General features: G+C 51.2%; 1 long non-coding RNA gene across 1 annotated transcript; it reads left to right on the top strand.

Moving 5' to 3' along the window:
- The first annotated feature begins 1,127 nt into the window (after window positions 1-1,127).
- LOC144678627 (uncharacterized) lies at window positions 1,128-7,518 on the top strand. The gene is made up of 3 exons (XR_013576148.1): window positions 1,128-2,052; window positions 4,441-4,629; window positions 6,577-7,518. It is a non-coding gene; the product is annotated as an uncharacterized LOC144678627 (long non-coding RNA).
- Window positions 7,519-7,869: the final 351 nt, after the last annotated feature.

The following is a 7,869-nucleotide window of genomic DNA, read 5'->3' as shown; positions in this document are numbered from 1 at the left end:
TATAAATGAGAGTGCCTATTAATTACAGATTTTATTCATTTATTTAATCAATAATTACATTGAAATTCCACCGGCTGCCCATGGTGGGATTTGAACCCATGTCTCCCAGAGCATTAGCCTGGGCCTCTGGGTTACTAGCCCAGTGACAATAACCACTGCACGTCCGTTTTGCCCCACACGTGGAGTCGAGAGACGGATGAAAATTTCGAGCAGCTTCCACCTGTTGGGTCTCGGGTGCTAATTCTCACGGACGGCGGACGTCACTAATTTGTTGCGTAGAATGTCCTGCTATAATCCCTGATGTTTGTGGGTGAGCTGGTGGCACTGAACTGAAATGAGAGCTTGGCCTCAGAAGTGACACAAGTGCAGCTGAAAACATTTGAGCTAATTGAGCTTGCGTGGGCTGCACAGAAAAGCAAGATCCCAAGCACGTTTTTTGCCCAGCACGTACAGCACCGAAACAGGCCATTCGGCCCCTCTGCTCCATGCTGGCGTTTCGGCTGCACGTGAGCCGCCTCCCGCCCCCCCTCTTTGTCTCACCCCATCAGCATATCCTTCTATTCCTATCTCCCTTGTGTGTTTATCCAGCTTTCCCCCACCCCCCCCCACCCCCACTTTCAATCTCTGCTATTCACATCGACCACTCCCATCAGGAGCGAGTTCAGCATTCTCCCCACTCGCTGTGGGAGCGAGTTCCACATTCTCCCCACTCCCTGTGGGAGCGAGTTCCACATTCTCCCCACTCCCTGTGGGAGCGAGTCCCACAGTCTCCCCACTCCCCGTGGGAGCGAGTTCCACGTTCTCCCCGCTCCCCGTGGGAGCGAGTCTCACATTCTCCCCGTTCCCCGTGGGACAGAGTCCCACATTCTCCCCACTCCCCGTGGGAGCGAGTCCCACATTCTCCCCCACTCCCCGTGGGAGCGAGTCCCACATTCTCCCCGCTCCCCGTGGGAGCGAGTCCCACATTCTCCCCGCTCCCCGTGGGAGCGAGTCCCACATTCTCCCCACTCTCTGGGTAAAGAAGTTTCTCCTGAATTCCCCGATTTGGATTTATTAGTGACTGTCTTATGCTGATAGCCTCTAGGTCCGCAAGTGGAAACGTTTTCTCTCCGTCTCCCCATACGTCAGACTCCTTCTTCATTTTAACGATCGTTATCCGGTCTCTTTCTAGGGCCTGTTCCGTCTTGCCTGAAAGTTGTGACTTAGGAACGTAGGACCTAGGAGCAGGAGCAGGCCATTCTGCTGCCATTCGATAAGACAGTGGCTGATCCGGTTGTGGTCTCAGCTCCACTTTCCTGTCTGCCCCCCATAACCCTTGACTCCCTTGTCGATCAAAAATCTAACTCCGCCTCGAATATATTCGAAGACCCGGCCTCTCCAGTGCTCTCCGGGGAAGAGAATTCCACAGACTAACGACCCACCGGGAGAAGAAAAACTTCTTCTCATCTCTGTGTCCTAAATCGAAGACCCCTTTATTTTTAAACTGTGCCCCCTAGTTCTGGTCACTGCCACAAGAGGGAACATCCTGGTATGTACCCTGTCAAGCCCCCTCAGGATCTTATATGCTTCAGTAAGATCACACCTCATTCTTTTAAACTCCAGTGGGTATAGGCCCAACCTGTTCAACCTTTCTTCATAAGATAAGCCCCAGGAATGAGTCAAGTGAACCTTCTCTGAGCTGCTACTAACGCAGCAGCTATACCCTTTGTCGGATAATGAGACCGAAACTGTACAGTGTTCCAGATGAGGACACCAAGGTCTCAGCAAGCCCCTGCACAGCTGCAGTAAAACTTCCTTGCTTTTATATCCCGTTCCCCTCTCAACGTTCCATTTGCCTCCCTAACCTCCTGCTGTACCTGTGTACTCATTATTTGTGATTTCGTGTACCAGCACATCCAGCTTTTTTTTGCACCTTCTTAAATCTGACATCTGGTGCCAGTTGTTCATTGCACTCTGTTTTAATGTTTTGGCCTTTTAGCTGGTGTGTCAGTGACTTCGAGCAACACGGGTGTCCCAGACATCTCAGGATCTGTGTACAGTAAGACCCAGCAGGTAAGTGCGGCGTAAACTTTCACCGGTTGTTCAACTGGTGTGTTAAGAACCTAAGAAACTGGAGGAGTAGGCCCCACAGCCTGCTTCGCCGTTCAGTACCGTCATGGCTGATCTTGGGCTTCAACTCCATTTTCTCCGCCCGCTCCCCCTTAATTCCCTGAGACACCAAAAGTCTTGTCCGTCCCAGCCTTAAATGAATTCAACGAAGCAACATCCACAACCCCCTCTGGGGTAGAGAATTCAACCAGCCACAGACTTGAGCTCTCAAGTCAGGAGTGTGATGGGAATATACGCCTGGATGAGTGCGGTTCCAACACGGAAGCCCGACACCATCCAGGGCAAAGCAGCCCTGCTTGATCAGCATCTCACCCACCCCCTTAAACATTCATTCCCTGCACCACCGACGCACAGTGGCAGCAGTGTGTGTACCAACTACAAGATGCACAGCAGAAACTCACCCAAGGCTCCTTCGACAGCACTTTCCAAACCCATGACCTGTACCACCTAGAAGGACAAGGGTAGCAGACACTTGGGAGCACCACCACCTGCAAGTTCCCCTCCAAGTCACGTACTATCCTGACTTGGAACTATATCTGCTGTTCCTTCACTGTCGCTGGGTCAAAATCCTGGAGCTCCCTTCCTGTCAGCACTGTGGGTGTACCTACACCACATGGGCTTCAAGGCAGCAGCTCACCTCAGCTTTCTCAAGGGACAGTTAGGTCACTAGATGATCTGTGGGTCAAAATCCTACAACTCCCTCCCTAACAGCACTGTGGGTGTACCTATACCACATGACCTGCAAACATGGTTCAAATTTGGTTCAAACACCGACTAAAGAGCTGAACTCCTGAGGTTACTGCCCTTGACATCAAGACATCTTTTGACCAAGTGTGGCATCAAGGAGCCCTAGCAAAACTGGAGTCAGTGGGAATCAGGGGGAAAACTCTCTGTTGGTTGGAGTCATACTTAGCACAAAGGAAGATGGTTGTGGTTGTTGGAGGCCAGTCATCTCAGCTCCAGGGGATCACTGCAGGAGTTCCTCAGGGTAGTGTCCTCGGCCCAACCATCTTCAGCTGCTTCATCAATGACCTTCCTTCCATAAGGTCAGAAGTGGGGATGTTCACTGATGATTGCACAATGTTCAGCACCATTCACAACTCCTCAGATACTGAAGCAGCCCATGTCCAAATGCAGCAAGACCTGGACAATATCCAGGCTTGGGCTGACAAGTGGCAAGTAACATGCACTACACACATGTGCCAGGCAATGACCATTTCGAACAAGAGAGAATCTAACCATCGCCCCTTGACGTTCAATGGCAATACCATCGCTGAATTCCCCACTATCAACATACTGGGGGTTCACATTGACCAAAAATTGAACTGGACCAGCCATATAAATACTGTGGCTACAAGAGCAGGTCGGAGGCTGGGAATCCTGCAGCAACTAACTCACCTTCTGACTCCCCAAAGCCTGTCCACCATCTACAAAGCACAAATGAGTGTGGTGGATTACTTCCTGCTTGCCTAGATGAGTGCAGCTCCCACAACACTCAAAGCTTTACACCATCTAGGACAAAGCAGCCCCGCTTGATCGGCACCCCTTCCACAAACATTCACTCCCTCCATCACCGACGCACAGTAGCAGCAGCGTGTGTACCATCTACAAGATGCACTGCAGCAACTCACCAAGGCTCCTTCGACAGCACCTTCCAAACCCACAACCTCTACCATCTAGAAGGACAAGGGCAGCAGACACATGGGGAACACCACCACCTGCAAGTTCCCCTCCAAGCCACTCACCATCCTGACTTGGAAATATATTGGCCGTTCCTTCACTGTCGCTGGGTCAAAATCCTGGAACTCCCTCCCTAACAGCACGGTGGGTGTACCTACACCACAGGGACTGCAGCGGCTCAAGAAGGCAGCTCACCCACCACCTTCTCAAGGGGCATTTAGGGATGGGCAACAAATGCTGGCCCAGCCAGTGACGTCCATACCTCCTGAATGAATTATAAGGTGACTCACCACCACCACCTCGAGGTCAGTTAGGGATTGGCACCAAATGCTGGCATAGCCAGCAATGTCCACATCCTGTGAAAAAATAAAAATAAAATAACCTTGACACTCCTGTGCGGGCCTGAGAGGGGGCTACCTCATCAGAGATATCCCCCCCCTCGGCAAGGCGTGAAAGCAAGCTTTTCCACCCAATGCCCATGACATTGAGACAAGAGGGGGAAGAATGGGGAGTAGAAATCCATGAGGAATGGTAAGACAATGACGTGGCTAGCTTGTGTGTAAGATGTCGGGGGGGGCGGGGGGGGATTGGGTCAGGAGTTTAAGGGAGCGAAGTCATCCTTTTTCTTTTATTGCTTTTCTTCCGTTGCAGTCTTTCGAGAAGCAGGGCTTTCACACTGGAACCCCCGCAGCCTCGTTCAACCTACCCTCGGCCCTGGGCAGTGCAGGCCCCGTGAATCCAGCCACTGCTGCCGGCTACCCTCCTCCGTTCATGCACATTCTGGCTCCTCACCAGCAGCAGATGCACTCGCAGATCCTGCATCTCCAACAGGATGGACAGGTATATAGAGAGAGAGAGAGAGAGAAAAATAATTCAAAAAATAAAAAAAAAACAGAACAGAAGAGGGTGAATGCGGCTGTCTGTCTTTTTATGGCGAGCGTTGTGGAACAGGGAGGGGTCAAGTTTCGGTTACAGCTCTGCAGAACTCTGGTTAGAACCCTGCCCATTGCATCCTGGGCACCGTCCCCCCTCCCCCCCCAGCGTCTCGGCAAGGATATATTGGCCCTCGGAGGGGGAGCAGTGCAGATTCACCAGAAGAACGATCCCGGGGCCGAAAGGGTTAAATTCTGAGGACTCTATTCCCCTCGAGCGTGGAAGATTTAAGGGGTGATTGAATCGAGGGGGTTTAATAACGATTAAAGGGTTCGATAGGGTAGGTGGAGAGGAAGTATTTCCTCGGGTTGGGTTGGGGGTAGGTGGTGGGGGGGGAGGGGGGTGCGGAGAAAAAGAGTCCAGAACAAGGCGGGGGTGCAGAACCTTAAAACGAGAGTCCAGGGGTGATGTCAGGAAGCACTTCACTCAAAGGGAAGTGGAAATCTGAGGTAGTCTGCCCCAAGAAAGCTAGAGGCTTATTTGACAATCAAAACTGATAGATTTTTGTTGGGTTAAGAGGATTAAGGGTTACGGAACCAAGACGGGTAGATGGAGCTAAGATACGAACCACGCATAGAATGGCGGAACGGGCTCAGAGGGGCTGAATGGCCATCTCCTGTCCCTCTAGGCGAGCGCTTGCTCTGTACTCCTCGCTGTCGAATGGAGTGTAAGAGGGAAGTAGACTCGTAGTTTTAACAGCTGTTTAGGGGGTGCTTTTGAATGTAAATTAATCTAGGCAAGCTGTCGATGGGCTTGAACACCGAGAGGTGGGGGTTTAAAGAGAAAGAAATCCCCCAAGTGCGTAGTGAGAAGTCAGTACAGCAGATTTAATCGAGTGGGGGGCAGATAGAGAACTGGGGAATAAGTTGCTAGGGTTCAGGAGACAATTGGACCGATTTCTGGTGAGATTGTGAAAGGGCAAAGGCTCCTGTTGGCAAGTCTTAGATGCTAGCACCCAATCCAAGCTAACCCTCCCAACGCCAGTACTGGGGCAGCGCGACCCAGCCGGAGGTGCAGCCTTCCCAGATGAGACGTTCAACGAGGCTCCTGTCCTGCCCCCTCAGGTGGATGTGGAAGATCTCGCAGTCGCTATGAAGAAGAGCAGTGTAGGTGGTGGGGGGGGTCTCCCTGGGGCCTTTCCCCAAGGCAGTAGGTCATCCTGCCTGGTTTGAATTTAAACAAAGCTTGCCTGTTGTCTGTCAGCTATCAGTTAACTGGCAGCTCCATGGCAACGTCTCTACCAATCAGAGTCCACTTGCCAACCAATCAGCACTTCCTTCTCATGCAGTATAAATTGTTGTTCCCTTTGCAATTTGGTATTCTTGTGAATTGCCCTCTAATGAGTGCAAAATGAAAAGCTTCAGTTGCGTTAAGGTTTGTTCTGGTCAATTAGTGTTATGATTTGTCAGTGTAAATTACATTAAGGAAAGCAGGTGATGGGTATGAATTGTCTTTGAGCACGTACAAATAGGGGACAACTGGGACACTGGGAGAAGAGCAGTGAGTGAGTAAACTCTCAATAAAGAAAAGTGTCTCGGTGTTTGGCTTCACTGCCTTGGATCCTGCTTAACACCCTGGGCCCAATAATTAACACCTCAACCAGCATCACTGAAAGCAGGAAATCTGGTCATTCTCTGTCTGCGGGGGTCTTGCCCCGCGCAAGTAGGCCGCCCCGCTTCCTGTGTCGCGACAAGGTCTACACTGCGTAGGGCGGCCGCTAATAAATTGTGCCGGTCAAGAAAAGGTCTGGGGGCTCTGGGTTTGGTGGGGAACGCTTTTGGGGGAGCAGCGAAGTAACAGGTTTTTTTTTGGTTTTTCTCTCATTTAAAAAAAAAAATATCTTTTGCTCTTCAGAGTGGAACCGGACAGCGCGCACAAACCAGCAGCATCCAGCAGAAGTCCCAAGGGAATAAGTCTGCCTACAACAGCTCAGGCTACTGGGGTCCCAACTGAGCAGAGCCAAGGAGGCACCCCACAACAACAACAACAACAACAACAACAACCCACCCACCCAACCAACCACCACCACCCCACCCCCCCTACTCTCCCTCCCGACCCTCACCAGCCCACCCCTGCAACACACATCTGCTTTAAACAGGAAAGGAAAACCGACAGAGAAATTTAAGTTACCGAGTGTGGCTGTCAATTCTCTCTCCCCCCCGCCCACCCCCTCCCCACCCTCCCTCCCTCTCCCCACCACCCCCTCCCCGCCAGTGGTCAGTCCACACGTCAAAGAAACAGGACATTTGTGCGAAGTTAAATAGCAAAGTTTTAAGAAAAAAAGACAAAAAGCTCTGCATTGTGTCTGTGATGCACAACTTTACTGTTGTATGTAATATAGAGTTTGTAATTTCTCCTCCTTTCTGCGTTCAGATTACGAGATGCTTGTTTTGTTTTTTTTTTAAGCCCCGTCCCCACCCTCCCCTCCCCCCCCCTCCCTCCCGGGACCCCACCTCCGCCACCCGACCCTGTCCCCGATGAAGGAGCTTTCGACAGCTAGTGCTAATTTGATTTACCTCCCGCCCCCACCACCATGCCCCCCTCCCCCCTCAAAATCCCCGCCACACACACACCCACCCACACACACACACACACCCCCCTCCCAACCCTCTCCTCCACACGTTTCCCCACCCCCTCCCTCCCCTCCCTCCCTCCCCCTTTCTTTAGGAACTTCAAGTGATATGGACAATGTGGTCTTTATGGCTTCTTTGAGGTGTTTCTTTTGTACTGTGTTTCAATTCAGTGAATGATGTATCTCTGTGTATATATAAAAAAACACAAAGAACTGTAGATGGACCCGGTTTCTCACCTCTCTCTTGGCTTTTTTGTAATTAACTTCATGGTATAAAAAGAAAAAAACAAGTGCATTGGACAACTATTTACAGGGTTTTTCTTGGGGTCTTTTTTCCAGATGCTCATGTGCCACTGGAAGTATATTTTCTTCCCCTTTTCCCCCTCTCTCTTCCCCTTTCCCCCTCTCTCTTCCCCTTTCCCCCTCTCTCTTCCCCTTTCCCCCTCTCTCTTTCTCTCTTTCCCCCTCTCTCTTCCCCTTTTCCCCCTCTCTCTTCCCCTTTTCCCCCTCTCTCTTCCCCTTTTCCCCCTCTCTCTTCCCCTTTCCCCCTCTCACTTTCCCTTTCCCCCTCTCTC

Source organism: Cetorhinus maximus, unplaced genomic scaffold, assembly GCF_964194155.1.
Source record: "Cetorhinus maximus unplaced genomic scaffold, sCetMax3.hap1.1 HAP1_SCAFFOLD_4964, whole genome shotgun sequence".
In the NCBI taxonomy this organism is placed as follows: domain Eukaryota; kingdom Metazoa; phylum Chordata; class Chondrichthyes; order Lamniformes; family Cetorhinidae; genus Cetorhinus; species Cetorhinus maximus.
Note: the sequence above shows the minus strand (reverse complement) of the source record. Positions and strands in the feature narration are given on the sequence as shown.